This window comes from Hippopotamus amphibius, chromosome 4 (assembly GCF_030028045.1).
Source record: "Hippopotamus amphibius kiboko isolate mHipAmp2 chromosome 4, mHipAmp2.hap2, whole genome shotgun sequence".
In the NCBI taxonomy this organism is placed as follows: Eukaryota; Metazoa; Chordata; class Mammalia; order Artiodactyla; family Hippopotamidae; genus Hippopotamus; species Hippopotamus amphibius.
Genome location: NC_080189.1, coordinates 46,183,764 through 46,211,218, shown reverse-complemented (window position 1 = coordinate 46,211,218; position 27,455 = coordinate 46,183,764). Strand labels below are relative to the sequence as shown.

The window sequence follows — 27,455 nt, the reverse complement described above, 5'->3', positions numbered from 1 at the left end:
AAATCATATTTGGGGGGTTATTTTCTCTACTGAATAAATATTATTTGAATTTGTTATTGGATTTAAAATCATTTGTGTTTTTTCAGATTTTGATAAATTTACATCTAACTGTAGAGAGTTGTTAAATCCTATGCCCTAATCAATATAAGTCCAACAAGGGTACTTTCTGCCAGAGTCATATGACCCTCACGCGGGTTGGGTTAGCAACACCCTAGCATGACGAAGAAGGTCCTAACAACTACAAATAAGGGGCATCCTATCCAAGTGTTATTTTTTCCCTAATCTTCAGATTTTTTTCCCTAGATACAATAGTGGAAGTGGTGGGGAAGGATTCTCATCTGAGCCTGCTCACATTTGCCTGAGTCCCCCACAGAGGTAAATTATTTGTCAGATTTTCACTCCTCCAGCTACTCAAGCCCTTGGGATGGCTGAGAATGTTTATCTATATACATCAGATGAAAAGATTTCTTGAGTGGGAGTATGTGCCCTTCAGGATAGACAGTGGACAAGCAAACAAATATGCAGAAACAATGAAACTGCAAGTAATAAATGGTTTTATGTACTCAATAAGTAAAACAATATGAGAATGAAGTACTGATATGTGCTGCAACAAGGATAAACCTCAGAATAATCACACTAAGGGAAAGAAGCCAACCATTGAAGACCATATCTTTTATGATCTCTTGTATATAAGATGTCCGGAATTGTCAAATCTATAGAGACAGAACGTAGATTAGCAGTTGTCTAGAGCTGGAGAATGACGTGAGGGAATGAAAGTGACTGCCAATGGGTGTGAGCTTTCTTTTGGGGGTGATGAAAATATTCTGAAATTAGACTATGGTGATGGTTGCACAATTCTGTAAATACACTAAAAACCATTAAATTGTTCACTTTAATTGTATGTAAATTAGATCTCAATGAAGTTTTAAAAAGATAGCAAGGTAAAATAAATAAATAAATAATAAATAAAAACAAAGCAATCGTGAAACACCTAAGCCAATGTTTCCAGGGAGCCAACAGCAAGTACACCACGTGAGCTGGGAATGAGTTTGCCTTATTTAAGGAACAGAGAGAAAGTAAGGCTGGAGCCAGTTAAGGAAGAAGAAGTACATGGGGACAAGGTCAGAAAGGTCTCAAGCCATGGTAGAATCTTTTTGAATTTTATTTTAAATGTCATAAAAAGCCATCGAAGGATTTGAAGTAGGATAGTGACAGGATGTAAAACCTACTGAGAAGATGTCTGGCTATCCTGTGGGTTATTAACTCAGAGGGAGTGAAAGGAAGCAGGCACACCTGCCAGGACTTATCACAGCAGTTTAGGCAACACTCAGAAATGTCATAAATCTCTTCCCTTCCCTTTTTCTTCTCTTTATCATCAACAAACAGCAAGGTCACTTTATATTTAGCAGAACAATTCTCATGAGTTGTCCCAGAAAAAGACTACTATCTAGAATATTTGACCCGCTGTTAACCTTTAGTACCTCAAACAAGCTATACGTCACTGGTCACAAGAGAACAATCTATTAATAGTGAAAAATTTAAACTCATGTAATTAATCCCTATAAAGAAGGTATTATCCCAATTTAGTATTGAAACCTGCTTTTCACTCCACACAGCACTGTCAAAATAAAACATAGGCCACTTAATTTGTCCATGACAACTCTTGCCACACCAATTTTCTAGCTCACAGCAGCCAAATGATTTTCCTACATCACAAACAAACTACAGTGTTCAGTGCTATATTTGGCAAAGGAACAATAAGGCATCTGTAGAAAAACAGCGTTTGCATTAGACTCCTCTTCTTGCCTAAGGGGTTATTTCCATCGTGCAAGCTCAAGTGGGTGGCAAAGAATAGGCAGGCTTTGTTAGACCATTACTCACATAATGAGATTTGAGGTCTGCTGTTCAACACAATTTTCAATGGGCACTTTCCCCGGGGCTAAATTGCAGCCTACAGACATTTTGATTAGCAAATATAATTTAAAAATAAAAGCATACAAAACACCCCTTCTTTTCTCCAGCCCCCATACTTTTGAATCCATCAGTTTTTCTCATAGAAGAGGTTTGCTCAGCAGAGACTGTGCTCAACCTTGGAATGTGTAACTCTCATCTGGGACTCCTCCAGCCCTCCTCCGATACAGTGACAGGTCCCAAGGTATCTCTTCACTTGACCCAGATATTTCTATGTCAGGAGCCAATCAACCTTGGAAATCTGAGTGATTTGACACCTTGTCTTTCAGCCAGCTCCATTCACGTACCAGATGCCCACTTCTCCATTAAACTGAGCCCTACCCATGCACTTGTGACCCTAACGATCATTTCAGAGGCTGTTTATCAGTTCTCAACCTGCCCCTGCTCCAGTGCAGTCTTCTCCACGTTCTCTCCTTTATGATTCTGCACATCTCCCTGTGAGATGTGTTTTGCTCCTAATCTCTCTGACTGGTAACTGTTGTCCCATTATAGCTTAGATTCTAGAAAACTCAAGTTATGATTTAAAATAGACGTGCAGGCAACTTTAGAACTTCAGGCTCAAGCCCTGTCTATAAACTGCTAGGAGACTATCCAACCACCTCTGTTACAAAGGCTCATTGTACCTCCCTGGTCACTCATTGCCTTGTGCCCTGGTGATAGCCTCGTAGGTCCACTGGCTCCCACAGATCAGCTGTCTGCTGTGCATCCCCCACTCCACGCCACCACCCTCCTCGTCAGACTGGGGCACACTGGAATATCTGGCTCTCCTCAACACCATGCCAGGCTGCGGGGAATCATGGGACCCTGTGTCAGACCCTCTCACCACCTAAGTCCACCACGCTGGCATTTCTATTGTGCCCACCCCATACAGCCATGGGGCACACACAGAGGTGCTCAACCAGAAAGAAGCTCAGATGGGAAGCATGCTCTAAATCCCCTGAGCTCTGGGATTCGCGAATCTCTGTCAGAGAATCCCAGAGATCTAACAAGGATCTAGCAGCACACCAGAAGTAGGGCACAAAACCCACACTTAAACTAAATTATTTCCCCCTCTTTCTCTCTTTCCTAGCTTCTCCTACCCCTGACTCCACAGGGGCTTTTGTGCTTATGTGATTAGAATGCTCCCTTTTATCATAACTTCCATTTTTTTTCATGGTCCAAGGATTAACCCTTGATTTGTGAAAATGTTTGGAATTTTCTAGAATATTATTATTTTTCTTTCCTAAAGCCCTGTTTTTATGATTTTTCTCTTGATAGGGACTTTAAAATGCTCTAAAGCTGAGCTATGGCTTCTATGTTCTAAGCTTTATCAGTCTTCCTCTCTCCTGGGGCAAGAAGCATCAGACTCAGGACCAAGTGTTCATGTCAAGAGAACTGCTTGCCAGGGAGGCGGGAGATAAACTTAACCAAGAAAGGAAAGATAACTGTATGATCTTTCAAAAAATTACACAGCTGCAAAGATGAACATTGTTTCATGACTGCATCATAGTCTATTATAATTGTTTTCCAATATTGCTAATTCCCCATGTTGATACATAGATAGTTTCTCGTGTTTCCTTGTTAGTAACAATGAAAAGGTATCTTTGTACCCAGGTCAGACAGTTTTGATAGATTAAGTTAATACAAGTGTGATTTCAGGGTCAAAATGTGAACATCGTTAAAGCTTTAGGTACACATTGCCAAACTATCCCTGTTTCAACATGAAGGTAAACTCACCAACAATGACCCTTACTCCACACTCTTTATAAATCACTATCATTCATGTAACTCTACCAACGCGATAAATGAATTTGGTTTGCATTTATCTGAATATTAGTGAGATCAAACATATTTACATATACTTCTGACTCTTTTTCTTTTCTTTCTTTATTTATTTATTTTTGGTTTTTAATTGCCTGTTCACATTCTTTGCACATGTTTGGGAGTGTGGAAATAAGTGAAGAGCACTCACATAAGAGCAGCAGAGACTGTTCATTTCAGAGCTTGCTATAACAATGGAGTCGGCTAGCAGCCCTTGTGTTTGGCCAACTCTAAGGCAAGCAAGGGAGTGGGAAAGCTTTACAGTGAAGTGAATGGAAGCCTTCAAGAATGCTGTGATTGAAAGTTGTTGGCATGGGGAAGCTGGAAATGAACTAACTGGAAGGGAGATAGTTCATATGATTGGTCTGGGGAGCATAGTTAACTTTCTCTGGTCGGTCCTGAGTTGGAACTGGAGCAAAAATTAGGAAAGGTGGCAGTAATTATCAACTTATGGCCATTTGGAACTGATTGCTGCCGAGATTGTGGGTCAGAGTTTTTTTTTTTTTTTTTAATGCGTGTTGTTGGTTTGTATATTCAGTCTTTGGGGAAGGGAAAAAAATATCTCTTTCTCTTTGATATGTAAGAACTCTTTACAGGGTAAGGCGAGTCAATCTTTGACATATATGTTGCAAATTGATCCTGAGTTTTGAATGTGTTTATTACATCAGTTTTAAATTTTTGTATAAACTATTAATTTTCATAGCCTCTGCTTAGTTAGCTTGAAAGATTTGTCACATTCAAATATAAAATATTCACCTGCATTTTCTTATAATGTTTGTACCTTTTTACATTTAATGTATTTGGAATTTATGTGGGTGTAAAATGGGTGGCAAGATACTAGTTTTCTTTTTCTCCAAACTGATATGCAGTTGCCTCAACATCACTTATTTTAAAAATCCATTCATTGACCATCAATAGATTCCCACCAATAGTTTTGTTTTTTATTAAATTATAATATCAGCCTGTGAATTTTTAATTACACTCTCAGCTTATAAAGTGTCTCACAGAATTTTAAATGGTAAGGAGTCTAATGTGGGGGAAGGGCAGGGAGTAAACACCATTGTGGGCGATTAAAAGAAAATCCAGAACTTACTGTTGTAGGAGTCTGCATCTCATTCACAAGAGCTTACAATGTGTTTACAGATTTTTCCCTTTAAACATATAATGAAATGCACCAATCTTAAAGATAGCATTTGACAACTTTTGACAAATGGATACACCTGTGCAACTCAAGATGTTGTCAAGATATTGTCAGGATAATGAGAATCACACTCGTTTCAGCAGTTCCCTCAGGTTTTTCCCTAGGCAGCCCAGCCCCATTCTACAGAGGCAAGCATGGTTCTGATTTTTTTCCATCATACATCAGTTTTGTCTGTTATTGCCTACAATATACTTTGAAATACATCAAAAATAATATGCATTGATGGAAAGATAGAGGGGTGAGTAGATGGATAGTATACAGTAAAGGAAGTATAGTAAAATGTTAGTGAAAAAACCCGGGTTATAGGTATATGTTTATTTCCTGTAAAATGCTTTCAGCTTTTTATGTTTGGGAATTTACATAATAAAATGTTAGAAAGAAAAAAAGCAAAAACCTAAAGAAAAGCTAAAACATTTCTGCAGGTTAGTATTGGGGGAATATTGCTAGATATCAAGAAAAATATAAAGATATATTAATCAATACAGTGTAGTGTTACAGAGATGGAAAAACTGACCAACAAAACAGAAGAGAGAACCCAAAAACGAACCCATAAGTATACAGAAATTGCACGTATGATGGAAACAGCATCATGTATCAGTGGAGGAAGAACAACCTTTTCAAGAAATAGTACTTGGACAATCAATTATCCACATGGAAAAAATAAAATAAGATTCCTTCCTGACAGCATAATACCAGAAGAATTAAGGACTTAGATGGGAAGGCAAAGTTGTGAAAATTTTAGAAGAGGTGTGAGATGCAGTTGACCATGTTCAGACTCCATTTCTGCTTTCTTCTGATGTGCACCCTTACACTGCAGAAATCTTAAAAAAAAAAAAAAACACATTTCTCAAACTCCCAGTAGCTAAGGCCCAGGATACAAACTAGGTCTCATCAAATAGGTGTGCTCACATGAGATTTAGAAGGTGGCAATGAGGCCAAGGCCACCCACCTGCTGCTTTAGGCTGTTTTCTGCTTCAAGCAAGACAGTGGAAAATGCAGCAAGCATCCTGCCCGCTGGGTGGCAGGGGCAGGTGCAATGGTAGCAGTAGCTGGGCTCTGTTCCAGCTTTCAGTCAGCAGCTTCAGAGCTGTCAAGATGTGGTTGATTTGATGGCCATGGCAACGTTGTGATTATGCCTTTTTCATCCTAGATCATAGATTTCATTTTGATCCTGAATCCATTTTGTATCAGAACTCCCTCTTTTGAACACCCATCTGTTAAATGACCTAGGTTATGTTGCCTGCATTCAACCCTAGCTGACACAGAATACAATACAGTATTAGAAAATAGCCTTATGGCCTTGTTTGTAGGAAAGCATTTCTTAAACAGAACACTATTGAACAAGCCATAAATCAAAGTAATTGATATTTGACTTTGTTCAACAAAGTCACCAGAAAGACACTGTAAGTAGAGGAAAAAACTCACAAAATAGCTAATGTTATTTGCTACACACACACCTGGTACAGATTAGAATCCAAAATAGGTTTTAAAGAAAAAAAACTAATATGAATCAATAATAAAAAATGAGATGGGTTAAAATATGGCAAAATACATGAACAAGAGGAAAGGCAAATATCCCGTAGACATACAAAACTACATTTGACCTCAATGGCAATCAACAAAATGCAAATTAGAACCACAAGATAAAATTCTATATCCATCAAATTGATAAACATTTAAAAGTGGATAATACAAAATGATATTAGGATGTGGAAAAAACCAGAATTCTAAAATACCACTAATAAGAGTATATCCTGCTACAGCTACTTTGGAAACAAGTCTGCGATTACCTATAATAATTCAACATGGGCATAGTCTACCACAGATATTCCACTGCCAGGAGTATATCTTTGGGAAAAGCTTGCACACATGCATCAGGAGATAAGAATAAACAATGTTTCTGGGAGCATTGCTTCTATAGGAAAAAAATCAGAAATAATTCAATGTTTATCAATAGTAGAAGAGGCAAATTATCTCTCATTCAATGGAATACTATACAGCAGTGAAAATGAATGAACCACAGCTAGTCCTTGCTTGTTTGCTCTCAGATCTTTCAGATATATTCCTTGTGACTTCTGGTGAGGTATGCATCCTGGACAATCAGACACACAGCCTGGAGACTGAGGAGTTGGTGGAAGGGAGAATCCAAGGGCATTTCTCCCTCTTGCTCTGCTTTAGTGGGCTTCTTTGAGTGTAGGCCACATGTCTGCTATTCCTCACCAGACAATTCCTTTCTCTGTGAATCTAGTTCCTGCTGTGGTTCCAGGTCACATCAGATAGTCCAGCTATAGTCTCTGGTTAGACTGCCTTCTATGTCCTTCCAGCCCTAGTGGAAGCGGTGCCTTTGTGCTGTTGCTGACAGCTAGCTTGCTTCATCATCCTCTGCTTGACTTCTCAGATCTTACGTTATCCATGGAACCACTGCCCTGTATTAAATTTCTTTCGCTTTGTACCCAGAGTAGTGTTTGTTTTCCTGATTGGTCCTTGATTTCCTAACTGATCCTTAATAACCCCATAACTACATACATCACAAATGGATCTCAAAAAACATTTCTAAAAATGGCAAATTGCAGCAGTATAGTCTCACTTATGTAGGTTTTACAAATACACAAAATAATATACTGGTTAGAGATAAAAACATGCTGAATTTTAAAAGAAAAACTATGGGAAAATGTCAGCAGTGGAAGTGTAGTCTTACTAAATTACCCGTTTAAAAAAAAAGACAAGACAGGACAGGATAGCAAAACCCAAACCCACTGATAACATCTACATCAAAACAAAACAGGTATGAGGTACCCATCTGAAGAACCATGTACAATATATTTCAGAATCTACTACCTAAGACATGGAAGAGAGTATTTAACCACTGGTTGCCATCTTCCAGAGTTGCCCCTGAAGATGTTAATGCCTTGTTAATACCATGATGTCTTCAGGTTTGCACATGCCCCGGAGTGGCTGAGCAGGCTCCTACAGGTGCCCCACGGGGCAGTGGCAGAGAAGCCAAAAGGAGAGCACAGGAGATATTCCAGTGCAGCAGAGCCAAGGGCTGTCCAAATGGGTCAGAGAAAAAGGATGGGAATAGAGAATGTGAACCAGAGTCCAAGATACATCCAATGCAAATTCTGAAAACTGACAACAGAAAATACTTTTTCTTTTCAAGTGCATATAGAACATTCAGGAAAACTGGTCATATCTTAGGCCACAAAGAAAACCTCAGTAAATTTCCAAGGATAGAAACAGTGCAAGAGCATTCTCTGACTCCAGTGGAATAAAAGTAGAAATAAGTTATAAATCAAAATAGTTTTAAGAAACATACTCACAGTGCTCACTTCAGCAGCACATGTACTAAAATTGCAGTGATACGGAGAAGATGACCATGGCCCCTGCGCAAGGATGACATGCAAATTCGTGAAGCATTCCATATTTTTTAAATTAAAAAAAAAAACATACACACATTCTATTAGACAACTCCTAGTCAAGGGGGAATACAAAACAAAATTGCAGAATTTCTTAAAAATAACAAAAAATGAAAATATTACACATAAGAACCTGTGATACATAGTTAAGGTACTAATGAGAGGAAAATCATATATACATGCTATTTAAGAAAATATGCACATACATATACAAGTGTGTGTATGTACCAACTACTAGCTCCAAAAACTGGAAAAAGAATAAAGTAAACCAAAATAAAGCCAAAGGAAGGAACTAAGACAAAAGCAGAATTTAATGAGTTATAAAACAGAAAAATACTAGAATTAGATCGATACAAAAGTTGTTTCTTTTAATAAAATAAATGAAATAGACAAACCATTAAATTAAAGGGAATAAAAGGGCAAGATAGGGAAATGAAGAAGGAGAAATAACCTCAATCAGGGATTTTTAACAAATCATAAGAAACGACTTTGCAGAGGGTGCCCGTTAGTCCCACTTTCTCCAGGGCAGCTCACGCCTGTGGTCCCATCATCCCATCCAGTTATCACATGCTTTAGCTCTCAACTGGAAAATGATTTTTAATGTCACTCTAATTGTGCATAACTCTGTATATAAATTTGGAAACTTAAAATGAATAATTTTGTAGAAAAATGTAGAAGCAAAATTAACCACAGCAGAGACAGAACGTCTAAACAGGACAATTACCATCGAAGATAAAGAGAAAATAGTTTTATGGATTCCCAACAAAATAAGCACCAGGACCAGGAAGTTTCAGGGAAATTCTACTAAACTTTTTACAGATCAAATAATACTAACGTTACTTAAACTACTCCAGAGAGAGCAGACTGACGCCAAAATTTGAAAAAGACTACACCAAAAAGAAAAATAGAAAACTATATACAACCATTCTCACTTATGAACATTAATCTTAAACTATTAGCAAATAGAATTCAATGGCACAATGAAAAATAATATATACTAAGTACCCCCCCAAGGGATGTAGCATTTGTTAAATGTTAGAAAGGCTTTAAAATTAATTCAGCATGCTAATAAAAATAAGGAGAAAGATTATATCTTTACCTCCATAGATGCAGAAGAGTTATTTGATAAAATTTAGAACCCATCATATTAAAAAACTCAATAATAGAATTAATGGATACTTTCTTAGTAACCCAACCCAATAGCCAGTAGAGTATCCTGCATATTGGAAAACTTCTAGACTTTCCTTCTAATCAGGAACAAAAATGCCTACTATCTCCTCAACTATTAAGCATTGTTATATTGTACCAGCCAATGCTATTAATAAAGAGAAAACAATTAGAGATCTGTGAACTGAAAGGAAAGAGGTAGAACTATCTTTACTTATAGATGAGATAATTATATATCTGGGAAACCCAAAGAACCATGGAAAAAGTGTTAAAAACCATAAGTTTAATAAAATAGCAGATTATAAATCAATATGTAAAAATCATAACTCTCATATGTATTGATATAAGCAAAAACTAGCTAGAAAACATAATGAAAGAAGAGGTCCCAATTACAATAGCAAAAATAAGATAAAGTCACAGACCTAGGCACAAACTTAATAAGGAATATTCAAAAGCTGTATGAGAAAAACTATAAAACAGTCCTGACAGACAAAAAAAATAAGTAGATCTGAAGCAACAATAGCCAGAAAATCCCTGAAAAATAAAAATAATGAGAGAAGGGAATCGTCTTACCATATTATAAATCCTCTATAATTAAATCAGTGTGGTATTAGCACTTGAATAGAGAGAACAGACTAATGGAACAGAATAGAAGGTGCAGAAATAGAACCCAAATGCAAATAGAAATTTAGAATATGATATGTGACATCTCAAAATACAGGGTGAAGGGAGGGAGTGGACTTTTAAATAAGTGAAATAACTAGACAGTCATGTGGGAAAAGATGAAATCGAATCCATTTTTTAGGATATACCAGTTTCTAAATGAATTGGATAAAAATACTAGAAAACATGAGCATATTCCTCTATAACGTGAAAATGGAGAAATCTTTTCAATGATGCAATGGGGGAAAACGATGTATTTGACTATATAACTTTTTAATAATTTCTGCATGGCAAAATATAAAGGAAATTTTATATAAATAGCAGGGTTGGAAAAAGTATATGCAACTTCTATCATAGACAAAGAAATAACTCTAACATTTTAAGAGCTGTTGAGAAAAGGGTCAGAAGTATGAATGGATTGCTCACAGAAAAGAAATGCGGATGGCTCTTAATTGTATGAAACAATGTTCAACCTCACTTAAATATAAAGAAATTAGAAATACACTCAGATACCACTTTGGCAAAATCTGTAAGTTTGACAACTATTCTGTTGTTGGCTATGAGAAAACAGTCTCTTAACACTACCAGTGTGAGTATAAAAGTGCCCAACGGCATATTTTTCTTCCTTTAATTTAATTATGTCACTTCTAGGAATCTGTTCCCAAATAAGATGTAGACTATTTACATCACTCCCAGAAAGTTCCCTTGTGCCTATTTTAGTTAACTATCTAGCACAAGAAATTACTCTTCTGATTTTGTTCACTATAAATTATATTCTTCTGTTCTTGAATTTCATGTAAATATAATCATGCAGTAAGTATCTGGAGTTTTTGCTCGGTAAAATGTTTTGAGATTCATTTATATTGTTAGTGTATAGTTGTTTACTCCTTTTCATTGTAGTATAGCATTCCACTATGTAAGGATGCCACAATTTTTTTCATCCATTTTCCTGTTGATGGACATTTGGATTATTTCCAGTTTGAAATTTTTTTCTGCTTGAAAATTCTTGTTTTAGTTTTGTTTTTTAGGTAAATATTTAGAAATGAAATTGTATAGTCAAAGGATAGATGATTTAACTTAATAAGAAACAAGTAAGTATTCTCCAAGATGAATGTTTTATTTTATACTCCCATTGATAGTATGTGAGCATTCCTTTTACCCCCCACCATTGCCAATTCTGTCATTAGTCTTTTTTTTTTTTTTTAATTTTAGCCATTCTAGTATGTGTAGTGATATTTTACTATTGAGTACATTTTTATATACTCATTAGCCATTTGCCTACCTTTTTTTGGTAAAGGGTCTACTCAAATCCTTTGTCCAATTTGATTGGGTTATTTATCATTTAATTGATTTATAGAAGGTCTTTTCATTATCTGGATATGAGTCTTTTGTCATACATAAATCTCGTAAATCTTGTGACTGCATTTTCCCAGTTAGTGGTTTGCCTGTTCATTTTCTTTTTCTTTTTTTTAAGAACATTTATTGAGATACAGTTAACAGACAATAAACAGCATATATTTAGAGTGTACAATTTGGTATCCCAATCTCCCAATTCATTGCCCCCCAACCCTCCCCGCTTTCCCCACTTGGTGTCCATGTGTTTGTTCTCTACACATGTGTATCTGTTTCTGCCTTGCATTTCCTCTTTCATAGTTGTTAGCATTTGCCTTATGTATTGAGGTGCTCCTATACTGGGTGCATGTATATTTATAATTGTTATCTCCTCCTCTTGGATGGATCCCTTGATCTTTATGTAATGTCCTTTCTGGTCTCTTGTAACATTTTTTATTTTAAAGTCTATTTTATCTGATATGACTATTGCTACTCCAGCTTTCTTTTGATTTTCATTTGCATGGAATATCTTTTTCCATCCCCTCACTTTCAGTCTGTATGTGTCCCTAGGTCTGAAGTGGGTCTCTTGTAGGCAGCATATATATGGGTCTTGTTTTTGTATCCATTCAGCCAGTCTGTGTCTTCTGGTTGGTGCATTTAGTCTATTTACATTCAAGGTAATTATCTATATGTATGTTCCTAGTACCATTTTCTTAATTGTTTTGTTTTTGTTTCTGTAGGTCCTTTTCTTCTCTTATGTTTCCCGCTTAGAGAAGTTCCTTTAGCATTTGTTGTAGGGCTGGTTTGGTCATGCTGAATTCCCTTAGCTGTTGCTTATCTGTAAAGCTTTTGATTTCTCCATCTAATCTGAATGAGATCCTTGCTGGGTAGAGTATTCTTGGTTGTAGGTTCTTCCCTTTCATCACTTTAAATATATCATGCCACTCCCTTCTGGCTTGCAGAGTTTCTACTGAGAAATCAGCTGTTAACCTTATGGGAGTTCCCTTGTATGTTATTTGTCATTTTTCCCTTGTAGCTTTTAATAACATTTCTCTGTCTTTAATTTTTGTCAGTTTGACTACTATATGTCTTGGCATGTTTCTCCTTGGGTTTATCCTGCCTGGGACTCTCTGCACTTCCTGGACTTGGGTAGCTATTTCCTTTCCCATGTTGGAGAAGTTTTCAACTATAATCTCTTCCAATATTTTCCCACGTCCTTTCTCTCTCTCGTCTCCTTCTGGGACCCCTATAATGTGAATGTTCGTGTGTGTTTAACATTGTCCCAGAGGTATCTTTGGCTGTCTTCAGTTCTTTTCATTCTTTTTCCTTTATTCTTTTCCACATCAGTGATTATCACCATTCTGTCTTCCAGGTCACTTATTCGCCCTTCTGCCTCAGTTAATCTGCTATTGGTTCCTTCTGGTGTATTTTTCATTTCAGTTATTGTGTTGCATATCTGTTTGTTTGTTCTTTAATTCTTCTAGGTCTTTGGTAAACTTTTCGATCTTTGCATCCAATCTTTTTTCAAAGTCCTGGATCATCTTCACTATGATTATTCTGAATTTTCTGTAAGGGTGCCTATCTCCTCTTCATTTAGTTGTTTTTCTGGGGTTTATCCTGTCCCTTCATCTGGTACAAAGTTCTCTGCTTTTTCATTTTCTCTATCTTTCTGTGGCTGTGGTTTTCAGTTCCACAAGACAAAATACTGCTGATAGTGCTTGATACTGCTGTCTGCCCTCTTGTGGAGGAAGGTATCTGCCTGTTCATTTTCTTAATGTTATCTTTTGATGAGCAAAAGATGTTACTTTTGATGAAGTATGGTTTATTAAATATTGATTTTATGGTTAGTGCTTTTTTGGATCTTTTCTAGAAAATATTTCTCTGCCTCAAGTTTATGGAAGGCACTATTTTGTTTTCTTCTAGGATCTTTACTGGTTAAGCATTTTTTGTCTAGGTCTATGATACGTCATAAATTAATATTTTTGTGTGGTGTGAAGTAGAGATCAAAGTTTACTTTTTTTCTGTATAGATAGCCAGTTTTTCCAGCATTATTTGCTGAAAAGATTTTTCTTTCCCCATTGAATTGTTCTGGCAGTTTTGTCAAAAATCAACCAGTGGTATAAGTGCGGGTCTCTCTGGTTTGTTTCATTGATTAGTTTATATATCTCTACTGTCTCTTTGCCAGGGGTCCTCAACCAAGATGATTTTGCCCCACCCCTGCAGGGGGTGCATTTGGCAATGGTTGGAGACATACTTAGTTTATTACAACTCAGAGAGGGTGCTTCTATTTGACATCCAGTGAATAGTGACCAGGGACGCTACTTTACACTCTACAGTGTACACAGGACAACCTTCACAAGAAAGAATCACATAGCCCAAAATCAACAGTACCAAGGTGTGAAACCCCACTTTATGTCAATGTAACACTACCTTGATTATGGTAGCTTTATAGTAGGTCTTGAAATCAGGTAGAATCAGTCCTCCACCTTTTTTCTTTGTCAAGATTGCTTTGGTTATTCAAACTTTGAAATTTTGATGAGAAGTGTCTTGAATCTTTAGATAGCTAGGGGAAACAGACTTCTTAACAATAGTCATCCAATTCATGAACGTACTAGGACCCTCCATTTATTTAGAACTTCTTCAGTTTCTCTCAGCAATATTTTGAAGATTTCAGTATAGAAGACTTGCATGTATTTTGTTAAATTTACCCCAGATTATTTCACATTATTTGATTCTAGGTAAGTGATATTTTTAATTTTATTTCCCAAATATGCATTCCTCTTACATAAGTGTAACTCAGTTGTATTGGCCTCATACCCCGTAACTTTTTTGACCGTGAATGGATTTTGAATTTTGTTAAATACTATTTCGTTATCTAATGAGATGATAATACACATTTTCCTCTTTAATATGGTAATGTAGTGAATTATATTTATTAATTGTTGAACATAAATTTAAACTTGAATTCTTAACATAAAATTCAGTTGGTTATAATGTATCATCCCTTTTATGTATTACTGGATTTGATTTTCTCGTATTCGTAAAGATTTTAAGTTTTACATTCATAAGGGATATTGGTTGATAGTTTTCTTATAATATCCTTGCCTGGTATGGGTATGAAAATTATGTTGGCCCTATAGAATTTGGGGGGAAGTGTTCCCTTCTCTCTATTTTCTGAAAGATTTCATGTAAGCTTGGTATTATTTCCATCTTAAATATTGGTACATTGAGCAGTGAAGCCATCTGAGCTGGCAGTTTTCTTTGTGTAAGATTTTAATTATAATTATATTCTACAATTCTATAGATGATGATCTATTCAGATTTTCTATTTTTTCTTGCATCCATTTTGGTAATTTTTGTCTTCTAAACATTGCTTTAATGACACCCTACAAATTTTGGTATGTTGTATTTTTATTATCATTCAATTAAAAATAATTTCCTTGATTCTTCTTTCTTGATTAATGGGAAATTGTGAAGTATATCTTAATTATCAACTGAGGAGTTTCCGAACATTTTGGTTTTTTATGTCTAATTTCTCTGTATTATTTCAGTCCTTAAAAATTGAGTCTTTGTGTGTGTGCGTGTGGTCCAGCATATGGTCTATATTGATAATGTTCCATATGCCCTCGAAAAGGATGCGGTTTTGAGTGGAGTGTTCTAAAATAACAGTTAATTTAATTTGGTTGATGTTGTTATTCAAATCTTCTATATTGCTACTGATTGTTTTTCTACATGTACTGTCAATTACTAAGCGAGGAGTGTTAAAATCTTTAACTGTAATTGTGAACTTCTCTATTTCTTCTTTAGTTCTGTCAGTTATTGTTTTATTAAACTCTGTTATTATGGGCCTATACACTAATGATTTATATGCATTCTTGATTAATGGACCCTTTTGTTAGTATGAAATGTCCTTCTTTATCTCTGGTAATGCTTCTTATCCTAGTCTACTTTGATGTTAATATTGTAACTCAAGCCTTCTTAAACTAATCATTTGCCTAACATATTTTTCCCATTTTCTTGCTTTTATCCTTTTTGTGTCTTTATATTTAAAGTCTGTATCTTATAAATAATATATACTTGGGCTTTTCTTTCTTATGCAATTGGACAATCTTTTGTCTTTTTATATTTATTCCATCTACATTTACTGTAATCACAAATATTGTTTGTTTGACTTCTGCAATCTCAATATTTTCTATGTACCCCATATGTTCTTTGTTCCATTTTTCCTCAATTCCTGCCTTCTTTTGAATTAATGAAGTATTTCTTAGGATTTCATCTTACCACCACTCTTGATTTATTAGACATACTACTTTGTTTTCTTCTTTAAGTTGTTGCTCTATGTATGGCTTAGGATATGCAATTTTAACATATTACAGTCTAGCTTCAAGTGATATTATGTCATTTTACATGTAACTGAAGAGCCTTACAACAGTATGCTTCCCTTTACCTCCCTTCCAAATTGTGTCTCATATTGTCTATAATCTCAACAATAAATTATTTTTGTATGCTTTCAGCATCTAATTATTATTTAAAAATTAAGAAACGAGAAAAAAAGTATTTTATATTTACTCACTTTTATCATTTCCACAGATCATATTTTCCTGCTTCTTTGCATGTCTCACAATGTTTTATTGTGCAGACATGGGCAAAAGAACAGTAGAGACTGAGGTAAATAATATTTACCCCCAGAAAAGGGCACTTTGATTCTTCTGTCAGGCACTCGCATGGGAGCCTGAATAAATCTAATCTGAAGTTAAGCTGGGTTGGGGCTTGGTTATAGCTTTATTAGATTCATTTGACCACTGGCTCCAAATATTTTCAGGGTAGGATAAGGACTTTCCCTTCAGCAGAAGGGTTTCCCTTCTATACATTAATGATGTCAAGATCTGTTTAAGATTCACTACCCAGGTACTGCTTTCAGCACCATAGGGTATCTCTCTCTGCTGACAGCCCTGCTTTCAGCTTTTTGATCATTGGGGTCTTTTCTTTGCTTTTTAGTCCCTCTTCTGTTCTGGGCACTTCTGGAAGATCTTTCTCCATCTTGTTGCCCAGATTCTAGCCTTTGACCATCCTTAAAGTATATGTAGTGATGACCCAGAGGGCCTTGGAGTGATTTCCCTTGATTTTCCTCTCTACTTCTTGAATTCAGTGGGTTCCTGCCCTGCATTCAGTGAAGACCCGAAATGCCTCAGGGAGAATCTCACTTAGTTCTCCTGCCCTGCATGCAGTTTTCAGTGGAGTGGACCACTACACTTAACCTGGAGAAGGCGCCGTGAATCTCAAGGAGGATATCTCTGCCTTCCTCCAGCCCTTCTGCCTTGCCCCAGCCTCATCATACTACCTAGCTTCTTGTACTCAATAAAAACCCTTAGGAAAGTAATAGCAAGTAGGTGTAGATTGACTCTGACCAGGGATCTTGAGGATTTTAATCCATACTCCAGCTCATACCCAGCCATTAAGAGTTCTTTTTATCTTTATCTACAATGAATTCTTTTTCTTCCCTTCCCTCATCAGCAGTAAAGGCAGCCATAAGCCTGTTTTATCCTAGAAAAAAATAGTCACTTTCTCTGATTTTTAGTTCATTTAGTTTTCATTGTATCCTCAACTCTCTGATTGGTTTAAAAAAACTATACTTTTTGTGGCTTATCTTGCATGTTCTCACTGTTAGGATCTTGCAAATTTTCTGTACTCTGACCGGTAGTAGAAGTCTGTCTCTAGCTTTGATTTTAATGAACACAGTTTGAATGGTCGTGGAGCCATTACCTCTTACTAGTTATTCTCATACATGATTTTCAGAGCTCTATTGACCCTCCTCCTAATACAGATTTTTGCCTAATTTGATCCAGGAGGTTCTTATTTGACAAAATTAAACTTGATTTTATCATTTATGTGAATGGGAGACTAAAAGATGAAGCAAAGGACAAGGAAAGAGGATGAGTATTTCTTAGGTGACTGCTATGAGCCAAGGCACTGTGTCAGATACTTTTATGTTATTATCTCTCTTAATACTTATCTCTACTCTGTAAGACAGGTATTACTATCACCATTTACAGGTGGGAAAATGAGGTTTCAGAGATTAAATTGTCTGTGGTCACTCAGAATGTAACTAGACGTGATACAGATTTAATCCCAGTTCTGTATGATTTCAAACCCCATGCTTTCTTTTCTAGTATATTATATTCTTGAGACAAGTATGTGTAGGGAACAGGGAGGAAATCATTTTGGCAGTAGTGGGTGACCAAGTTGGAGAGGTAAGATAGGATCAGATCAAGTGAGCCTTGATTCTAGATGTAGATGTTCAAAATTGACCTTAAAGGCAATTGGTGTCATGTCAACTTCCTGGACTGTGATGGAAACATAAGAAAAACTCTACTGGAAGCACTGGCGGAGACAAGAGCTGGTTGACTTACCCGCCCCATAGTGTGTACCACCAATCCAACCCAAATAAACATACAATCTAGTAATAACTGTGTGCTTGCATTGCAAATGCAGCTTTGAGGCAGAGCCTCTAATCTCCCCTTCCAACCAGAGTGCACCCCAGGGCTGCACCCTCTAGAGCTGCCACTGCCAGCCCAGGGTGAACCGGACAGACAGGAGGAGGAGCCAGAGTTCTACGTGAAGGCCCTGGCACAAACTGGGGAGCTGACCTTCTCACTGGCAAAAGGCAAGAGAATTTCCCACTGGGCTTTATGCGTGTAGTCATATGAGGTGTGTAATTTCCTTGAAATCAAGTGCAGAAGTTATAGCCGCTATTTTAAATACATGCTGGGTTTAAAATTTGCTTTCACATATTCCTAAATTGTGTGTCATTTTTCATGCAGTTGAAACCAAAGAGGCAAAGTCCTAAAATTTTAAAAGATTTTTTCCATGTCATAAAAACCTTAGTCAACAGTTTTTTATGCTCATAGAAAGTTAATGAACTCACTTATTAATGTTTTTGTAGCACAATTCAAACGTGATCACCCCTCATTTAACTACTTCTCTCTGAGCAACAAAAGCTTTAAACCACATTGTGCATACCTTAAATTCTATGTGCCCTTTGGGAAAATATATGTGCTTGCTCCTTGTGTGTTTAGAAGCCCCCATAAACAATGTGTCTTTGCCGCTATTACCATCTGGTAGCTGACATCAATTCCCTCGCTGGTTTCCTCCAACAAGGCAGCCTTATATGAACGCTTGCAGTAACATTTGATAGGCTTTGGTGACACAGTGGGGATTAGGCTCAGTTCCCTTATTGTGTTACCTCTGGTGGAGATTTCTCAGAATCCAGGCAAGTCTCAGATTTGCAAAATTCTAATAGCTTAGCTAGAAGGAAGCAAGCATGGGAAAGGGCAGTGAATTCATTCTCCACAGGCGGGTTCATACTCGTGTGCTGCAGAGGTAACCAGTGATCAGAGGGCATTTGGGTGCCCTTAATGACTTAGAGCTGCATTAGTCAGCATATTTTCAGCATGTTTCTCATCTTTAGGACACTTACTTAATCGAGCATCAGAGAAGCTGTGATAGAATTAATATTCAAGCAAAGCTTTGGATTAGTAACTGAAGAAAAGCCACATGGCTCCCTTGCTGTTCTGCTGAGTGGTGATCACCGTTTTATACAGTAGCCAGATGTCCAGCTTTGAGAGCATGTTACTCAAAAAGAATGAAATCAGCTTGGTTTTCACGAGGGAGCAAAGGATAGGTCCACTCTGTTTGCTTAATTGATGCAAGAGAATAGAAGAGCATGTAGCATGGGGAGACCACCAACACAGACACCACTGGGGAAAGTGTCAAGTGCATTATGGAGCAAGATAAAGGGGAGAACATTGACTCTGGGGAAGAGAGATGTGGGTTCCAGCCACTCCCTTGCTCTTTAGCAGCTATTCAGCATTGACAAGTGACCCAGGTCTCTGAAAATCAGGTTTTAAACCTGTAACATAAAGTAACATATACTTGGTGGGTTGTGATGAGAATTCACCAGAATATAGTTAGATTGAAGTGAACTTAATAAAAGGTAGTTAGGTCAGGGTGGCTATGGCTGTTTGGATCAGAATGGTGCTCAAGATCAGTCAGTGTGATTGTGACTCTCTGGTCAAAACCTGCACTTGAGGTCAGTGGGACTATGGCCCCTTTTTAGAGAATGATGCTCAAGCCCCTTATGGTTCTAGGTCTCTCCTGGATGAGACAAACCAAATATAGGCCAGGACCTGGAGACTAAACAGAAATGCATGTAGATGGGGAAAGCCTTGGAACTGAATCGGCTGTGGGAAATGGGAGAAAATCCAGGTCGAGATGAAGGTGAGATAAAAGATGCGGTATGTTTGGAAAACAAGGATGTATTACGATCAAATACCTAGTCAAGCATAAGAAAGCTTCACTGTTAGATCCTGACAGGTGAGGGGCACATCCTCTGAGACATTCAGGAGGGTCAGCTGACATCAGAAAGTAGGGACACCCACGCCATTTAAAGGCAAGTCACCCATATTCCTGGGGAGGTGTTATCACTGAGGCCAAAATATCAGAAATAATTCAAAGTTTTATTTAAAATTTGACAATTCTTGAAATGATATAACACTGTCCCTCCAGAAAGATGGTAAACTTTTGCTCTTTTTTAGAAGGGTAGGTAAATAGTTGCTGTAGTCCTCTGACTTTCAAAATTTGACTGTCCTTGGCCATCTGCCCCGGCCGTATCCCATGCAAAGGACTCTGAAATTGTGGTGACACTGTATTTTTTTCACTATTGTATCTGCTGTACCCGACACATTGTGGCAAAGGGGAGTCTCAAAGGAAATTTGAAAATACCTAGAATTAAATGAAAATGAAAATACAAAAAAAAAAACAAAAATTAAAAAAAATAAAAACTCAACACCGTAACTAATTTAGTGCGATGTATAAGGTTTTAAGTCCTATGATATCTGGAAAGCTTTGGGTTTTAGTCTGTTTATTAAAATTTTACCATGACCAATCTTTAAATATGAACCATTTTAAAAAAGAAAAAAATAGGAAGAAAAAAAAAAGAAAATACAGCACATCAAAATATGTGGGATGGAATTAAAGCAGTTCTGAGAGGGGAACTTGTATTGTTAATGCTTACGTTAGAAATGAAGAAAGGTCTCAAATGAATAACCTATCTCTTCCTACCTCAAGAAACTAATAAAAGAAGGATAAGATACATCCAAAGCAAGCAGAAAAAAGAAAATAATACAGATAAGAGCAGAAGTCAATGAAACTGAAAATAGGAAAACAATAGAGAAAAATCAATGAAACAAAAAGCTGGTTCTTTGGGGGAAAAAATTAGTAAAATTGATAAACCACTAGCAAGACTGACAAAAATAGAGAGAAGATACAAATCAACAATATCAAGAATGAAATAAGGGATATTACTACGTATCCCACAGCCACTTAAAAGATAATAAGGAAACAACTTTATGCTCATAATTTAATAACTTAGAAGAAATTGACCAATCCTTGAAAACCAGCAACTACCAAAATTTAACCCACAGGAAATGTCATCTGTGTAGACCTGGAATAGGTAAAGAAATTGAATTTGTAATTTGAAAGCTCTCAAAAGAAATGTCTATGCCCAGATGGTTTCAATGGAGAATCTTTATTAAATAAAACTCCTGAAATTTAAAGATTTTGTTCTGTAAAACCCATGTGAAGATGAAAAGATAAGTTACATTCTATGAGAATATCTTTTCAAACCATATATCCAACAAAAAACCAATATCTAGAATATATAAATAACTCTCAAATTTTAACAGTAAAAACTGGACAATCTAATTAGACAATGAGCAAAAGACATGAAGAGATGCTTCGCTGAAGAGGATACACAGATAGCAAACCAAGTACATGAAAATGTTCAACATCATTAGCCATCAGTGAAATGCAAACTAAGACTTCAGTGAGATATCACTGCACACCTATTAGGATAGCTAAAATAAAGAATAGTGACATCAAATGCTGGTGAGGATGCAAGGAAACTAGGTCGCTCACACACTGCTAGCAGGAATGTAAACTGATATGACCACTCTAGAAAATAGGTGGGTGATTTTTTTATAAAATTAAACAATGCGCTGCCTCATTCCCGTGTGTACGTGTTCTTTTGTTTGTCACCATGTTGAAACCTATTTTGAGAGGTGATTGGAATAAAAGGTGTTGCACATAAAAAAAAAAATTAGGCATTCGATTGTCATACAGAAGAGCAGTTGTACGTCTTGGCATTTATCCCAGAGAAATGAAACCTTATGTTCACACAAAATCCTGTACATAAATGTACATAGCAGCTTTATTTGTAATAAATGACAATTGAAATTAGCCCAAATATCCTTCAACAGGTGAATGGTTAGGCAAGCTGGGGTATATGCATACCATAGAATACTTCTAGGCAATAAAAAAAAAAATACAGGCAACAATCTCCCAAGAATTATGCTGAGTGGAAAAAGCCAATACCAAAGGTGACATACTGTATGATCCCATTTATATAACATTCTGGAAATGACAAAATTATAGAACTGGAGAATAGATTAGTGGCTGCCAGAGGGCCAGAGGTTATGATGGGGCAAAGAAAAGAGGAGTGGGAGGCGGGGAGGCGGGGAGGTGGGTGTCGTTGTAAAAGAACACCATGAGGAATCTTTCTGGTGGTGGAAACGTTCAGTATCTTGTCGGTGATGGTAGGTGCATGAACCGCCACAGGTGATAAAATTGTATGAAACTTAACACACACACACAGCTGGAGAAATCAGAATAAGATAGGTGACTTGTATGGATATCAATATCCGGTTGTGATATCGTGCTATAGTCTTACAAAATGTCACCACTGGGGGAAACTGAGCACAATACAGAAGGGAGTCTATCTCTCTGTATTATTTCTTATAATTACATGTGAACCTACCATTATCTCAAATGCGTTAATAATATTACTTCTCATTTCAATAAGCACCTATTAAGTATTTGACAATTTCTATATGTTTATTTCAATCAGATGTGAATAAATGACATCAGAATTTCTCATAGATGAACTCAAATAGTCCTCTGGTGTTATAAAGAGCTAAAATTGTTTTCACAGCTTCCCAAAGCAAGACATAAACACTTATTTACCAGGAGATATTGATCTGAAACCGTAATTCTCCTCTCTGAGGCTTGAAGGAGATGACCAACGTGATCCAGCAAGGTCTCTGGGATAAAAACCAGCCTATGAACACTCAGTGCTCTCTCTCTCTCTTGCTCTCTCTCTCTCTCTCTCAATTGAAAAGCTGGAGCCCCATCACCCATCAACACAGAAACTGCCTTAGATTGATTTTGGAAGGCAAATATTTCAAGTGCACATTTTGTAGGTTATTGACTGAAATAAATTGTCTGAAAATGTCTATTGCTGTGATCATTCTTATTTGTGAAGATTGAATATTTGTGATTAAAATGAAAATACATTCATTTAAAGCTAGTTACCATTAGGCAGCCATCAGGAATGAAGCCAGAAGCCAATTCAGCCACACATCAGAGGGCTCTTGGACCTACAAATCATGTCACGGACACAATGGCTCCTTGCATGTACACTGGGAACACTGTAGGCCGAGGGTCCATGACTTCAACACTGCACATATGTGGCTGTTATTTAGAACTCTCTGAGGTGTAGATTTACATTACCATCTGCCATCTCAGTTGCTGTTTACATCTGTCTTAAAAGGGGGGTTGGGCATAATCAATTAAAGTGTGCATAGAAAGCCCTGGGAAAAAAACACCACCACGACAACCTGAACTTGGGGAAAGTACATGTCTATCCAAAGGGGAAATAAAGAATTCATACTCTCTTCTCTCTTTGAAAATATTCCCTTTGAACTTGGGAAATTAAGTGACAAAAGAGTGTTTTAAAATTCCTAACACTGTTCAGCTTCTCTGAAGGCCCCCAGAAATAATCTCAACTTTTTATGCTTTTAAGTTAACTTAATGATACATGAGATGATAAAAATTTAAAACTTTTGCTCTAGAAAAGGCTCTGCAAAGAGTTTGAAAAGACACGCTATAGATTGGGAGAAAACATTTGCGAAAATATATTTCTGATAAAGAAGGATTAGTATCTAAAATATATAAAGAATTTTCAAAACTCAACTGTGAAAAAAAGCAAACAATTTAATTAGAAAAGTGGGTATAGACATGAAAACACGTTTCACCAAAGAAACATACAGGTGGCAAACAAACACATGAAAAGATGTTCAGCATCATTACTCAACAGGGGAATGCAAGCAAAACCATAATGAGGTAATGCTACACACCTATGAGAATGACTTTTAAAAAATTAAACACCGAATGCTGACGAGTATGTGGAGAAACTGAGTCACTCATAAAGGGCTGGTGGAATTATGAAATGGAGTAGCCACTCTGGAAAACAGTCTGGCTGTTTTTGTAAATTTAAACTTGTAGCTTCCGCATGAGCCAGGAATTTCACTCCTTGGCTTTATTCCAAATAAATGAACATTATGTTCACACAAAAGCCTGTATGTCGATTTTCATTACAGATTTGTTTGTAAAAGCCAAACACCAGGTACAACCCCAATGCCCTACAACAGGCAAATAGTTAAACTTTGGTGCGTGCCATGGAACACTACTCAGTGATAGAAAGGAACAGACTATTGATACATGAAATAACTTCGATGAAGCACCAGCAACAATGCTGAGTTAAAAACAAAGAAACAAAAATAAAACTCAAAACGTTACATACTGTACAGTTTCAGCTACATAACACTTTTGACATGACAAAATTATAGAAATAGCGGGCTAGTGGTTGCTGGGGTTAAGGAGTGGGTGGGGCAGGAAGAGTGAGGAAGCGGAGGGGAGGGAGGAGGGGCTAACATGAGGCAGCCTTGTGATGGTGGGACTGTGCTGTATCATGACTGTATCCACATCAATACACTGGTTGAGATATTGTACTATAGTTTTGCAAAACGGTAACACTGAAGGAAATTGCTTAAAGGCTATTGGAGATTTCTCTGTATTATTTTTTACAACTGCATGTGAATCTACAATCAACTAAAGAAAAAAAAGGGTTTAATTTTAAAAACGAAGATGCTGCTAGCCTGCTGGCCAACCAGGCTGTTGGTAAGAGGGTAAAGCAGGCAGTTTGGAGCTGAGAGCTGCTGTTAGGGACTTTCCCTCAGCATTTCAGAGGTCTCCCTTCCTAGCCAGGAGCATTGCCTTTTGGCAGCCTTAATCTCTGTCCTAGAGCTCCAAGAGTAAGGCCCAGGACAAGGCGGATCAAACAGAGATGCCTACTCTCTACTAATTCTTTACCACAGCATTTGAAGAAATTCTAACCCTCCAGGTCAACTTCAGGATGAGTTTATCGTGGTTCTAGCTCTATTCTTGGGATGCTGGCAAATGTCAAGGAGGCATCGACCAACTCAATAACTAACAGGTAGTTGAGGCCAACGGGGGGCTTCTCGGGACCTGCACAGCATGCATCTTCAGAAAGGAAAGAAAACAACACGCATGGGAAGCACTCGGACCTCTTCTGTGAGAACCCATTTCTTGGGCAACATTGGTGGGTAGCCTGCTGACTGCCCTCGGGGATCTCAAGTCCTTCCAGCCTGTGCTGATCCTTACCTGATCTCCCAGCCTGACCTCCCTGCTCTTGATGCCCAGACTACAAACTTCTCTGCCTCCTACCAACACAGTACGTTACCGCCAGTGAGCTAATGGAAACATGGAGCCTTCCTCCTCATCTGACAGCATGTTACCTCCCGTACAACTTGCTTAAATACCCTTTGACCCTAAACCTTTCTTGGAGTGCATATGGATTCCGAATACCAGAACATTTGGTTTAGTTCCTTTGAAGGAGCAAATTTTTCCTGCCCTCCACAGCCCACCTATATGGTGAGGGCTGCATTCTTTGTTAGGTTCTATTTCTTTCTAAAACGCTCTCATTGGTGAGCAGGACTGTAAAATGGTTAAGAGCATGGACTCTAACACTCAATACTCAGTTCAAAGCTTAGCCTCACCATTTACCCGCAGTGAGAACTTGGGCCCCAGATTTGATATCAGTGGGATGGGCATGATGACAGCAGCTTACCTTGCAAGGCTCTTATGAGGGTTAAAGAGTTGATAGGTGTAAAGAAGAATGCCTGGCATGTGGGAAGCCTTATGTAAATGTCAGCGATTGCTATTATTCTTCTTCTCATCATGGTACTACTCTAAGAGGCAACAGCAGTGAGTGAGAGTACTCCGAATTTAAATTCAAATGGATCTGAGGGTCAAAATTAGCCGTGGCACCTTTGGGCAAGCCACTTAATCTCTCTGTGCCTAAACTTCTATATTTGCAAACCCAGGCCAAAAAATCCTGCTGTATAGTGTTGTTATGCGGATGAAAGGACTTGGCTGGTTTGTCTGGACTTCTCCAGCCTTGCACACCAGGTCCTCAAAGCACTACTCTGTGCATTGTTTTTGTAATGGACAATTATTACAGTCGGGAGCAGTGGCTGCGAGATGAGTCCTCTTTCCCTCTCCATCCCCCTTGCCCTGGCGCCTGAGAAACAGAGCATCCCCATAGCAACAGCGGCAGCTGGTCCCTTGATAAGAGGAGCTGGAAGCCGGGCTGCAGCAGCCACTGCCACTGAGGAGCCGGCCCAGCTTCAGAGAGGAAGCGCTTCCTCCCCATCACTTGCCTTCTCATCTCAGCACCTGCACTGACTGGTAAGTGCTTCAGATTTTTACCCAGAGAACTTTCATGGCAAGAAAAGCAAGTTTCCAATAAGTTACAGCTGTTTTGCGGTTCCTGGGACAAAGACGGCTGCAGCTGGTGGTACGGGGAGTGTGGGGGATGGGGGTGCTTTCTGGAGCAAGACTAAGCTGGAGCTAGATGCCGAGCTGGTGGGAAAGTCACCGCTTTCAAGTCATTTTTCCAACGGAGGTGGAGTCCTGAGTTCTGTAAGAACCAGTCACAATGAACACAGGTATATCTGCATATTCACACAGCAGTGCAGGGAGGCTTATCTTCCGAGGCTGAGGAGAGTGTCCTAATCAAAAAACTTCTCTATGTCCTACTTTGAGTAGGAGTCACTCCTCGAGGAATACTACAAATTTAGATCTTCTAAATGAACAAATTTGATTTTAAAACGTGGTACTTTTTGACCTGAATTCAGTCCTCAGGTTAAAAAAGGTCTGACAAAAGATATGATGTTTTACACAACCAGAGGATACTTTAACAAGACACCACATTGGGCTATGGACATAACCTTCTAACTTTTTAGCCCATCAAGTAAATCCAGGCCTGACTACTTTGGGGAAATTCTTTAGAATACCACATGACTCAGCTAAGTGTCAGCTCGCTTCTGAGAATCAGTATTGCCACGTTCCCGAGGCCTAGAGATGGGTGTTCTGCAGTTGGTTTGTATCTTAGTTTGTTCTTATCTCATTATTAGCTTCAGAAAAGGTCAAAGATGGGAGAAGGAAATGGTTCCAATGGTTCAATTTAGATGTACATGTTGTAATTACAAGCAGAGGACTAAAAGAGCAAAGAAAACAATTCACATTCTTAAAATGGTAGCATGTGCTGGGATCTGGGCTCAGAGCTTGACACACATTGCATTGTTAATACTCTCAACAACCCCGAAGAAGAGCCGCTATTGTGCCCATTTCACAGATGTGGAAACTGAGTTTCCAAGAGGACATATAACTTTCCCAGGTTCACCCAGCTAGGGAGTGGGACAAGCAACTAAGCATTTGTTTGTACCTCATATTACCTCATAGCACCAAATGCTTACAGTCAGTGAGGAATATTCTATGAATTAAACTACATATTCTAACACCCAACTGAGAAATCTACTTAGTGTTAAGAGAAAGGACAAAATTCCCAGAGCAGCTTCTGACCTTAAACTGAACTACCAATCTTTTTAGCTGCAGAAATAGCATTACTGTCTTCCTGAAATAGGAAC

The 27,455-nt window shown here is 37.7% G+C and overlaps 1 non-coding gene across 1 annotated transcript; it reads left to right on the top strand.

Moving 5' to 3' along the window:
* The first annotated feature begins 8,293 nt into the window (after positions 1-8,293).
* On the top strand, positions 8,294-8,400 carry LOC130852921 (U6 spliceosomal RNA). The gene has a single exon (XR_009053620.1). It is a non-coding gene; the product is annotated as a U6 spliceosomal RNA (small nuclear RNA).
* Positions 8,401-27,455: the final 19,055 nt, after the last annotated feature.